Here is a 13534-nt window from a genome sequence, read left to right as displayed (position 1 = left end):
ATATCTGCTTAAAAAAACGAGAAGTGTGCCACTCTTTGTCGAACTTCATTCTTTCGCGGAGAAATACAGCTCGCAGCTGCGCTACTACGCACTGCCGCTCACGCGGAATGAGCGACGCATGCGCCGCAGCGTCGTTTGCGGCGGTCGTGGCGTCGGGAAGCGCCTGGTGCGTGTCAGCACTGTTCCAAAGACGTTTGACGGGGGCCATGCCGTGCTGGATGCACACCTTTGGGCTGCAAATGTCCTCCTGTCTTCAATGGCACGTATACATTATGAATACCATTATTAGAAACCGCCTGACTTCAATGCTCTCGTGTGTAACGCTAACCCTTCGCGCCCACGGAAGAAGTACGCAGCTTTTGCTAATGAGAAAGCGAAAGTTTGTTCGTCTAAATTCTTCTCGTGTTATAGAAGCGCCTTGCTTCAAACGCCGGCGCACCTTGCAAGCACTGTACGAATGAAAGCAGATCTCCGCTGGTGCAGGTAGCGTGTCTCTCCTGCCCAGGTGAAAATCTTCAACTGGAAATTCAACTGGGAGTAACTGGTTTCAACTGGGAGCAACTGGTCCCAGTTGGAAGCCAACTAGTTCCACTTTGAATCCCAGTTGGAAGCCAACTGGTCCCAGTTGGAGACCAAATGGGAAGCAAATGGTTCAATTCCCACCAACTGGTTCCACATTGAATCCCAGTTGGAGCCCAACTGGTCCCAATTGGGGACTAAGTGGAAGTAAATGGTCAAGTTCCCACCAACCATCAATTCCCACTTGAGAGCCAAATGGATGAAACTGGCGGCCAAATAACAGGAAAGTGGTTCCATTTGTGGGTCAAGTGGAAAGCAAAAGTTTCCAATTGAGGGCCATCTGGGCAGAACTTTTCGTGGGTAAAAACGAAACGGGCAATTTCTTTTACTGGTTTGAGGGACGTCATGAAGGAAATATGCTGCTGCGGCTCAGCATATTGTACATTAGTGTGGGCAGAGAAAAAATGAAAAAAAATTGTTGCCCAGCCCGCACCACCAATGGCACAACGGGCTAGCACATTGCAGTCATAAGCGAAGTGAACTTACCGTTAATTTAGATGGAAGTTGGTTTATCGGTGAACATCAATCTAATCGCATGCACTGTGTGCATTGCGAAAATGCCCAAAGGCACTCCCCTGAAGAACAACTTCACTTCCCTCAAAACTCTGCACTACGTATTTAGCATGGGTACACGCTGCAGCAAGTATCATGTACCTGCATTATTAGCATTACAGCAAAAATTTTTCTTATTAAGCTTGCTCCAATATTCCTCTCTCCTGCTCGTTATGACATTGGCACTTCGGGCAGGGTGACATTATATTTATTGCTCGCCCGACCACTGCTCTACAGACAGCCCAATAACGGGAAACATTTAGGCACGAAGGACACCTATCAAAATTCTGATTAAAAATGAGGCGGATGTGGCAATAAGAACAGAGGCACAAGAAAACAGCTCGAATGCAGAGTTTCTTGTCGGAGTTGAAATAGTAATTACGGCATCATAGCAGAATATTACTTAAGAAGCAGTTTTGCTCCAAAGCCGAAATTGTGCATAAGTTGTTCGTCTTATAAAGACATGGGCAGTCAGTGTGTGAGCTAAGGGAATGCTATGCAGTGCATCAGGTGTTTGAACAAATCTGCACCCTGAATTAAGGTTATCATTCGCACCTTTATCAATCTAAAGTGCTACATGCTACAAACTCCGAACACTGCATAATGTTCCAGTTGATCAAGAATTCTCGATTTGTACACCCTCTACTTTCCGCACTGCCGAGCAAACAGGAGCAAGAACGTCGTCAAGCTCCTGATAGCAGCTTTTTTGTTCTTATAGCTAGCCTTTGTCATGAGCGGAATAATGGTGAACAAAGAATAATTGATTGACTGGGAAGCCATATTCAAATCTGGTGGCAAGGATTACAATATGCTTTGTATTTATTTCTCTAGAATTAGATTTGTAAATGTACTAAGCAGTTGACAAACTTGCAATTAAGGCAGAACGAATAAAAACAATCAGGATTCTTTATTTCATTTTTTCAAAACAAATAAAGCACTGTAAACAAATTCAAGACTGCACTGGTAGGTGGCTCCTTTTATGATATCTGAGCTGCTTGCAGCAAATACATGAGGCTAAACGAAAGACATCGCCCGATCTGGATGCCATTCCGTTTGAGCATGGCGGAACAAGGTAGTCACCTACCCCGTGGCTGAATTACTATACTTGTTGAAGCTATAATCCAGGACTGTGAAACGACTGCAGTTTGCTGCCCCTGCAAGCCTGCACTTAACAAGATGGCCCGGTTTCGATTCGCAGAACCCCCTTCTTTCTTCTGTGCCGAGCTGGTTGTTATACAAGAAGCGCTTCGCTCTGTAGTCGCAGTTATCTTTCTCCCTAAAGCCAACATTATCATCCGCACAGATGCCCTTCAAGCAACACGTCTACTCCGATGCGTCAGCCGCAGCCCAGAAATCTGCCAGAATATACATCGCCTGGCGGCTCACACCCCGCAAGCCATTTGAATTGAGTGGGTCCCACGTGACCTGCTGAATTCACAAAGCTCTGCGGATTCTGCAACCCGTTTGGGGGACCAACCCATATCAATGCCTCAATTCCTCAGCACGGGTGATGCTACCCTCCTTCTCATGAGAAAGAAACACCTCCGGTTCCGCACACGTGCTCTCGTCCCTCCATGTGCGATAGCCCTCCGCCACGGTTTTACCCGTGCAGAGGAGGTTCTCCTCCTAAAGATGTGGGTTGGGGCTGCCCTCACACCTGCCATAACTGGGACGTGGCCTTGGCCTCAATTTTGCAACTTATATCCCCACCTAGGGTGTCCAGTCTACAACTCACAAGATACAGAGGCTGACATTCCCCACTTGTGGGTTTGCCCGGCGCTTAAGCCAACCAGAATTTGCCACCTTGCAGCAGCGGGTCTCCAGCCAGACAACCCGTCCTCGTATATGGCTTGGACGCAGAGCCCACATCACCACGCTCTCCTCGGCCCGCCTTTTCTCCTTCATTTAACACGCACCCACTCTTTTCTTTCTAACTGCGCTTATGACCAGAGGCAATAAATAATGCTATAAAAAACAAATCAAGAAACTCCTGTTCCGAAGTGAAAACTGGCATACAATGTGCACTCTGTGCAGCACTTGGTAAAATGTGCAGAAACTGGTGAAGCGGTGGTCCCGGGTTCAAACTCTATACCAGGATGAACTTTTAACCACAAAGTTTCTGCGGACGATGCACAGCTTTCCTTTGCAGCATGTATGACTGCACTTCAGTGGATGCAAATGAATAATTAGTCCATTAGTCAGGGAAATATTAGGCGTGTAGTAGAAAAGCTACAAGGCAAAATACAGTATGAAGAAACAATTTTGTAAGACAGCAGGAAAATCTGTAGATATTTCAGATCTCCACAAAAATCACTGAAGAGTTCAGTGACTGTAGGAAACCACATCTACAGCAAAACAAAATTACCTGTTAACAGAGTGTCAACAGCTTTCAAACATCAGCCCTGAGGCCTGTACCTCAACACTTCTTACTGCTTGGAAACACTTTCTATAAGTATCTTAAAGCCACCATGGTAGATCAGTGGTTACAGTACAAGGCTGCTGATCTGAAAGATGCAATTTTGATCCCGGCTGTGGTGGTTGCATTTCTAAGAAGGCGAAATGCTAGAGGCCCGTGTGCTGTATCATGTCAGTGCAAATTAAGAAACCTCAAATTGTCGAAATTATCCAAAGCCCTGTGCTGCGGTGCCCCTCATAACCCAAGTCGCTTTGGGACATTAAACCCATTAAGCCATCAAAGGTAACTCAAAAACAAAAAAAAATTCCCCTGATCAAACCTACAAGACAAAACGATTAACAAGGCTGCAGAAATAGGACCTGCCTTCGCATTCAAGCCAAACACATGCTCTAGCATTCACATTAATGTCTTTAACCTTCAGTGCAGCCCACCTTTGTACTTTAAAGATGTGGGTAGCACCAAAACAAGGAGAGCCAACATAGTCCCTATATACAATGAAAACTCTCTTACTGTCACTGCAGTCAGCCAATACAATGTGTTGTATTTTTGCACACACGTTGTCAGACATTGCTATGGCTGTACAGTCAGTTTTGTCTGGTCTCTTGTATTGCTCGCTGTGAAACGCATGCCCAGAGATACGAACTCTGCATGTTCCACGACAGGGCCAGTGATCTGCTCTAGAACTTGGCTCTCGATTAAGTTCAGGAGGGCCCCATCTAAAGCCTTTGGCTTGCCCAGAAGGGCTACAGGCGCTTTCTTGAACACGACTGTATGGCGTAAAAAATTTTGAATTTCAGGATTGCCGCTACCTTCAACGCATTTACATTTTTAGCCATGACCACACGGTTCATCACCTGGTGGGCCACACACTTTGCTGATGTTTTCAGCTTCTTCAGCCTTCCTATACCTCCCTCAAAGCCAAAGCACGAATGTGCCCATAAAGGCCCTTGCTGCAACAACTGAACAACAACAAAAAACTCGACAAGGCATTCGGTACTGTCATCAATATCGCTTGAACACACCTCATTCTGAAACAGGAGATATATTCTTTTTACTAGAAGGCTGAAATTCTTGAAGTACTGAGGTGGCAAGATGCCATCTAAGCTCACCAAACTAAAGTACAGCAACCAATGTTGCCACTCAGCGACCTTCCAGAACTTTCGTAGCTGGACTAATCTAGGCAGACGAGTCATGCATTGTGGTGGCTTTGAGCTACACAACCGCTCAATATCTTTTAGCAGCTATGGTGACCCTATATAGTACGCAGCACAAACATCTGGCAACCACAGCTCCATAAACTGGCGTGTCACACGAAGCAGGACAGCATGCATGTAGTCCACGCTGAAGCTCCATACAATATCGAATCAAGCCAGGTTGATGATGGGGGATGGGCCTTTCACACCACGAACATATTCAGCAGTACGATATGCCTCAGTCATGTCTTTCAGCATGCCCTCGTTTGCTCTGTCACGTGCAGGCACTGCATTCAGAGGATACTTGACTGTTCCTGTCAAGTAAACAAAAAAAGAGCACATGTATGAAGACCTCTAAAGTGAAATGCTTTCAGCATGTGCAATGAATAAAGAAATAGAATTACGCATATACGTTCCTCTGCCACCCACTTCGCCTTCATTTGATCGGCCCACCTTTTCTCCTTCATTCAACATCCACCCAATCTTTTCTTTCCATTCTTTTTTCTTCCCAACTCCCCTTATGCTCAGAGACAATCAATGACGCTATAAAAAAGAATTCAGAATGCTAGCTTTGTAGCAAGGCGGCATTTAAATTTCAGACAAGAAAAAGTATAACAACCAAAAAAGAACAAGTAACATGACCGAAAAGAAAAATTGCAGTTGTGTTCTGCACAGGCAGCACACTACAATTAACGTGAGGAACATATCTGAAAACGCAATGAGCAACTACAGACGCTTTAAAACATGGCATAGAATTATATTTTCTTAACTCCAACTGACTTGCAAGGGTGCAAGCACCAGCCACATTCGAAGTATCTATTATACTGGACTATATTTTGCATCAGTGCTCGAGCTGGAGCTTCGGCTGCACCATTGAAACAGTAGACCTGCAGCAATGACGCAAACCATAAAATCATTCTATACAAGATTAATGCAGAAAACAAACTGATGTCATGCAGTACACAAAAGGCTGTGCCTGCAAAAGTAGTTTTGTTGTTTCATGGCTTAAATAACAGCAATTTTCAGTGCAATTTCTCACTGCATTTAAATGAGACACAAAATAGAGAGTTTTTACATGCACAACCGATGCATCTGTCCAGCGTGTGTCAATCTGCAAGTCCATCTCATTTAAACACACTAAAGAAATGTGTTCATCGTACAACCAACTAGCTAGTCTTTCTACGTTAGCAAAAATCATTGCATTGCATGCTTGCAGCCCAGAGCGAATGCATAAAGAATGTAAAGTACACTATCAAGAAAGTTGGGCGTAACTCAAACAGTACTGGCCAATAACAGGTAAAAACAAGAGTGCAGGATCCCCTGAACAACTTTAACAATTAACCGCATTAGAGACAGCAATGTTTTGTTCCAGTTTTTTTTCTGCCAATTCGCACTGAATTCGAATGTAATTTTCTTTAGTTCTGCTTTAAAATGTGTATGTACAGAACTATATAAACCACTTAATAATTTTTCTACAATTAACTTGTCCTTACCTTTGAATAACAGACCTCTCCATCAACTTCTCAGTTCACACCTGTCTTGAAAAGAGATGTCATTCGTTTTACAAATGCCTGCAGCAGCAGCGTCATGTCTGGATGGCCTGTACCATACCAGAGGATGGCAACATTTGAATTTCTGTGTCGTTGGACAGGAGGCAGCTTGTTAATAGTGAGTTGCATGGGCCAGATAGAAACTTTGGAAGAGTTGAAGACAGGGCTACTTTCGGTGTTCACATTCATAGATAAGTCCATGTCATTCAAGTACCGTTCTTTTCGCTGCTCGCAATACAAATCCCCGTCTGTGACGTCACATTTTGAGGTAACGTTCCGGCGCCTGGCTATTTTTTGCAGAGAGATCTTCAGCGACTTCGCAACTTCTTCTGCAGAAAGAATTGCATTAAGCTGTTGCTCTATGGGCAGACTTACAAATAATTTTCCCTGCGCTGTCAGGGTGTCTGCTGAGTATGAACATTTTCACAGTACACATGTTAGCTGCAGCTTATTCCTAGTCTTCAGGTCCCCTTCACACTCACCCAATAGGCGCGTACAGTCCGGGCAATAAAAATGAAAAATAATGGTTCACTCCGAAATAAAAGCAAACTTCTTGAAAAGAAACTTAGTATCCGGAAGGTCCTGCCGTTTTGAAATGAAAGCCATGAGCTTCATCAGGTGTTCCACTTGTGTCCACGTGAGAGCGTGCGTGACAGCGAAGTCCATCGCTAATGTTACTATATCCTGCACCGCAAAATCAGAAAAAAGGAGGCGACGTGCATCCGCCCTGCTCTTTTGGGTTGTATTCCTCTATATAGCTGTTTCCGCCTGCCCAACCGCCACACGTGCCAACGTCGTTAACAAGCTCCTCTGACAAGCCGTCAGCAACACGCTCCTCTTGCGAGTCGTCGAAATCGCTTTGTTAGTTCTGTTCTGCGTCTTTGTTTGCACAAGACGACCTGTATTCCGTCGTTCTAGGAAGGTCCATACCAGGAAACAAAGGCTCCAAGTACAGCTTACGGCGCTTCGGTAGTTCGGACATTTCGACGATGTAAAATGTGCACAAACTTTACAATCACGGCAACCAAACAACGCCACAACTTTGCTGAGGAAGTCAATAAACTACACCCGCTTCGAGAACCACCGCTCACGGCAACCGCCTCAAAACAGAAAGAGACGTCTGCGGATTTGGCTTGCTTTGAATTTTTGCTCTTATAAAATTTGCATATATTGTTCGAGGTGAAAGAAAAGCAGTAACGCAACTTCTTGTTATACATTAAATATTTTTAGAACTGTGGTTACATTTTCATTTGTGCAAAACAGTAGAGATCGGTGGTGCCAAAAGGACTAGCGCCACAAACGCGGCCCGAATCTTGGCAATTCGGCTGGCTAAACAACCGCATCAATCCAAGGCAGGCTTCATTCCAATCCTGCGTGCGGGTTGCTCGTGTTCTGTACCTGTAGCGAGCAGTTGTGCCATATTTACCGCGATTTGCTCATATAGACGAGATGTTCGCTCTGGTACGCTTTTTAGTGGACGGGGACAATCGTCGCCACGTTGTTCGTGTTGATGACATCGTCGACTTTCACCCCGTCGACAACATGGACTTCGACAAGAAGGCCATTTATACAGTTGATTGGGTCGACGAGGTTGACTATGAAAACACCGGAGATTACGCTGCACAGATTATCTGGCTTGGTGGTAAGCATGCACAAATAATTTTTGCGGAACAATATACGCAACTCGGTGAGCTGATGATATTCTACTGCATTTTTCTTAGGCACTGAACAAGAAGCGCGCGATGCGCCGAGTAGAATTTCGGCGCCCCGAATAAACTTCGAGGAGACATGCGACGTTGACATGGCGCCGAAAAAGAGCTGCGTGGTTTGCGTGGACCACCTTTTTTTTGCGCAGAAATGCATGATGTTGCGTGAATTCCACCTAAAATGCACCAGTGCACAATATTGTTTTTCGGCGCGGTGAGCCATATTCAATTCTTACGCGTTAATTATATACCAGCGAAAATTATTTATTGCATGGGAAAGTTACTTTTACGTTTTGTATATAAATGCAGGCAACATTTTTATTTCAGTCACGCTGAACGCCGAAGCGTGCATGCTCAATCCGTATTTTGCCCGCGACTGTACTATACGTGTAATGAATATATATGTACATCCATAATCTACAAAATGCTGTCAGCTCAGCCATTGATTGTGAATACATATATTGGGAACTTTTTCAGGCAGGAAAAGTGAAAAAAAAATAACCGGGCGTTTGCACGCAAGGACGCCTATGAGGCCATACTGCCATACTTAAAAAACAAGTGGCACAAGTCCATAAGAACAGCGAAGGAAAGGTAAGTAAGCATTTCTCAGTGCAGCGGAAGCCTACTGAACTTTTTATGATGTGTAAAAACCTCCTATGCAGCGGAAAAGATGGACAACAGCCTTAAGCACCACTAGTGGTTCGGACGAGTCCTTAGTGGCCAAGGAGGAGGTGCTGGAAGAAAAGAAAAAAAGAAATACTGGAAGGAAAGATTTGTGCACCTCCAGGCCAACAATTCATTTCTTCAAAAGCAAGTGTGCCAACTACAGTCAATCCTGCAGGCTAAAATTCTAAGGCGTTAGTGCATATCTGTTTTTTAAATCGCATTTGAAGTGTGTGAGCCGAATTGGCGACTGTAAATGCGCATGAAAATTTTTTTCTCTACATCAACCTATTCATCTGCATCTTCACTGTCAGCAGTGCGTAGTAATCATCCCCCGTCAGTATGCTCGAAAAAATCTATTTCCTTTCGCCTTTGCCAATTTAGTTTCATACTTTGTTGTGCCAAGCGCTCAAATTGATCATATGTATCACTACAGTGGACAAAGAGAAAGCCAGTGAAGCAGTGCCAGAAGGAGGCTATGGTAATTTAGATATGAAAATTTGGTTATACTAAGATATGTAAGCTTTCATTTTCGCGGTGTCATTTTGCAATGTGCTTTTTGTTGCTTCATGATGATGGCCATGATGTTACATGCAGTCTTTGTATATCTGAGGTGGCTTTGCATCATTAAAGCTGCTGTTGTACGTAGTAAATTCTAGACACTGCATCATGTATAGTTAATATTAATAATAATAAATTTATTTCTGCCTCAAAGTTATATGGACAGAGGAGTTGCAGAAAAAGCTGTAAAAAATACACCTTGACAAAGCCGCATTTTTACAGGCAACAGCAGAAGACAAACAAACAACGAATAAACTTCAGGTTTCGTATAAAACGAAACAAAAGAACAAAAATGTAATGCTATACATCGCAAGAGCACTTCAAGCATACTGAGTAAACACAGGGATAAAAAGATTGTTATTACATATCACACTCTCATGGATAAAATATGAGATACAGAAGCAAAGACTTATTTTGGCACAGCTGAGGATGAAAATTGTTCGTAGCTACCTTCTATATACATTCTACGCAATACCCTATGAGTACAGGTGAATAAGTCAAAATGTGCAGATGTATAAACGTTCAGAAGGGAAGGTAGTGTGAATTGCAAACGTTCTTGCCCGGAGTTTAGGCGTGCTGTTGGCACCGTCCATTGTTCGGGTTGTCTGAAAGGGTAATTTGTGGTTTTCTCTTGCAAGTTTGCCAATCGTCGAATATGGTTGGTACCATTTTTTATTTCTGTTTTGTAAGAAGCTCAACCGGTATCGATATAATTCATAAATTTGGACCACACCGGCTGCAAGAAAGAGACCTTTGCTGGGTGACCCATAGCTAACATTGAAGGCGTAGCGAAGGGCCCTTTTCTGCAACATGTGTATTTTGCGAAGACAAGAATGTGTTGCAGTTCCCCATAAAAGATGACAATAATTTACGTGAGAATAAAAAAGTGCGTTATAAAGATTTAGTTTGAGTGACGTCGGAAGAATGTGCCGTGTGCAACCAATCATGCCCACCACTCTAGCCAGTTGTTTGACAACGTGAGCTACATGGTGTTCCCATGACATGGTTGAAGAAAATATAACTCCAAGGCATTTAAAATAATTAACTATTTCCATAGGTCGAGAATTATATAGAATATAACTGTGAATTGAAACCGGCTTATTTTGAAACCGGGCGAAATATTACGGCTTTTGTCTTCTTTTCATTCACGCGCATATCATTAGATTTCGACCATTTTTCCAGCGTGACCATTGTTGTATTGCAAGACACTATTAGATCCTGAATGTTTTTCCCAGCAAAAAAAAATACTCGTGTCGTCAGCGTATATGATGAATTTGGCATTTTTGTTAATGTTGACAATGTCATTAAGGAATATATTGAAAAGAAGTGGGCCTAACACGCTGCCTTGAGGGACGCCAGAAAATATAGGTTTTAACTCTGATAGTACATTATGTAAGCTAACTGCTTGTTTTCTTTGCGAAAGATATGATTTTATTAACAGTGCAGCCTGGCCTCGGATAACATGGGAGGTACCGAAGTGATGAAACATTTCCAAAATGAGGCTTAGATCACAAGAAAGATTATAATTATAGTGACCATGCACTTTCTTTGGAATGCTCAGTTTTGTATTTCCTCTTCACAATAGCATCTCAAGCTTCATTCCCAGAGCTGCAAGCAGATCTGCCTACAACAGGTAGGCCATTGCTTTTGTCTATTCACTTTGCACTTAGCGATTTACTGACCAAAATTAAAAGCTTCTGCAGAGCATTCAAGTTTATTTTTTTCCAGCCGAGCCAAGTCAGCTTGGTGAATTGGCGAAATCATCTCCAGCAGGTAGGCCACATTTTGATTCGTAATAAACTTGCCCTGCTGTGTGCATTTTCTTTCAGGAAATTCTGGGTATTAGTACACGCTATCAACAGAGTTTTTCATTTTATGTTTGTACAGCCCAGCCAACTACCCACAGTAAGCCGTCTGCACCTCGTAAGTAACAGTTTGATTCACACTGAGTAGTGCTGTGTTGAAGCTGTCATACTTGCACAGTTTTCAAAAGCAGTAGTGTGGGGCTAAATGGTGGGTTCATGATAACCTTGTCATGCTGTATATGCATTTCGTTTTAGGAAATTCTAGGTTGTATACTCTGTGAACACCATTTTGCATTTTCTGTTTATACAGCCTAGCCAACAACTCAGTGAACCATAGGCACCTGGTAAGTTCAGTTTGATTCACACTATAAGGACTTCTATTAGCGCTTTTTTGAAGCCAAGTCATACTTTCAAACGTAGTGCGGTGCTAAACAGTGGATAAGGGCATAAGAAAGACATCTGATCTGATCCCACAGTTACGTGTCCAACAATTTCACTACTATTCTATTTTATATATAGACTTAAAAACTGGAAGCAATGAATTGTGCTGTGCAAGATGTATATAAACTTGCAGAGCACAATTCACAATTTAGTTTTAACTCATTTCAGAACATCAAGGCCTAGTGAACCTCAGTTACTCGTGACGGCTCTGTGAGTCTTTGATCTCTAAATTGTATACAGGCAATGGAAAAGAATTCAGTATTGTATGCATGTCATGAACTGCCGTTGCAGATATTTTCTTAATACCTGCAGTAGTGATTTTCAGCAGAGACTAAGATGTGCATCTGCTAATTTTCAGCCCTTCTTAAGCATATCAAGGGGTGAGTGCATGTGCACTCTCTTGTAAAACCCTTTTTATGAATGCTCACTTCGTGTGCCTCCCTGCATTTTGTTCACTTGGCTAAATTACTCTTAGAAACAACTATTGCATCCTTTGATTGCCATTCTGTGTAATTGTGCTGTTCTATTTACAGTTCCACCCGTAGAAGGAAATTTTTTTGACTGTAGTACAGGCAAAAAGAATTTTGACGCATGCAAGCCAAGCCTTGTGGTAAAAGAGACTGCACAGGCAGTGTGGACGCAGGCAGGGCTGGCTGCACGGAGCGTAAAGGGTGTAGTTGCACCCCGGAAAAACATATGGGGGGTCTCCCAAAGCCAGCACTGACCCCCGAAAAAGTGGCTATTCTGGAAGGTAGGACAGGTTTGGTTTACGGGGGTTTATTGTCCCAAAGCGACTCAGGCTATGAGGGATGCCGTAGTGAAGGGCTCCGGAAATTTCGACCACCTGGGGTTCTTTTACATGCACTGACATCGCACAGCACACGGGCCTCTAAATTTTGGGCTCCATCGAAATTCTACCGCCGCTGCTGGGATCGAACCCGCATCTCTCGGGCCGGCAGTCGAGCGCCATAACCACTCGGCCACCATGGCGGCTGGAAGGTAGGATGCAGGATTGAATAACAGCTGCATTTAGATGCATGCGACGCGTGAGTCTTTGTGCTGTGTGATGTCAGTGAATGTGAAAGTGCTCTCTAGTGGGTTAACTTAAATTTATCCTGACTGCCGCCGAATTACTATCAATGTATATTGCCCCGCGGGATGTACAAGCCTATGGTCGCCTGCAAAAAAATTAAAAATTCTGTTTTCTTTTGCACCAATCCTGACCTACTGTTCTCAACAGAAAGGAATAGACGCCACTGCAGCGGTTTCAAACCTTACAAATATTCTGAGCGAAAAAATTCATGATTGCATCAAAGCACAACGACGCAAAGCGGAATAAACATTGTTCATGCTCCCAAGTGTCATCTGCAGTGTTATGGGCTCCTGTGATGTCCATGTACTCGCTTTCTCAAGTGTATTTGAGCTAGCTGGAGTGCTTGGACGCCCCGATGCCCCGATCTGAACATCTGCGACAGGGATGGAGCAGATCCCAGTTGCATCTGGGATTGCAAGTGGTACCAGTTGCATCGGGGTTTTCAACTGGTCCCAGTTGCATCTGGGATTTCAAACTGGAACCAGTTGCAATCCCAGATGCAAGTGGAAATGTGTTCCTTAAACCAGATGGACTGGGACCAGTTGGAAACCAGTTGGAAACCAGATAGAAAATTTTCACCTGGGTGTCTGCGCTGCGCTGCATGCTAGCGGGGACACGAAGGCGTCGAAATGCGCCGCCACCATCGGCTACCTGAGCCGGTCGGTTTCGAAAGAAAGGAGGGGCGCAGCGAGGATGCGCCATGCGGGAAATCGGAGACAGTAAAGAGGGTCATTATTTGGGATCCATAGCACTTGGTGTATCGTGGTTGGTTTGTGCTAGTCTCACCCAGCGCGTCTACCTACCAAGCTACAGAGCGAACGGCGGTCGTCTATGCCACGCCGCCTCAGCGCGTCGCTTTTTTTTCACGCATATGGAGCCTTCTCTTTATTCGGCAGGTAGCCTAGCTGCAAAGAATTGCTCTTAAACAGCCAGCTGGAGATTCAATTTTGTGTTTTTTTAGCCGGGTTGACCTTA

At 43.9% G+C, this 13534-nt stretch overlaps 1 protein-coding gene and 2 pseudogenes across 1 annotated transcript in view; 1 reads left to right on the top strand and 2 right to left on the bottom strand.

The window, feature by feature from the left end:
• LOC144129404 (uncharacterized) overlaps positions 1–13534 on the bottom strand; it is a 198349-nt gene that overhangs the window by 38751 nt on the left and 146064 nt on the right. The gene's annotated exons all lie outside the window — the stretch shown is intronic.
• LOC144112666 (uncharacterized) lies at positions 583–5082 on the bottom strand (annotated as a pseudogene).
• LOC144112275 (uncharacterized) lies at positions 7740–12805 on the top strand (annotated as a pseudogene).

Source organism: Amblyomma americanum, chromosome 1 (genome assembly GCF_052857255.1).
Source record: "Amblyomma americanum isolate KBUSLIRL-KWMA chromosome 1, ASM5285725v1, whole genome shotgun sequence".
NCBI classification, from domain to species: domain Eukaryota; kingdom Metazoa; phylum Arthropoda; class Arachnida; order Ixodida; family Ixodidae; genus Amblyomma; species Amblyomma americanum.
This window is presented reverse-complemented; position numbering and strand designations above follow the sequence as displayed.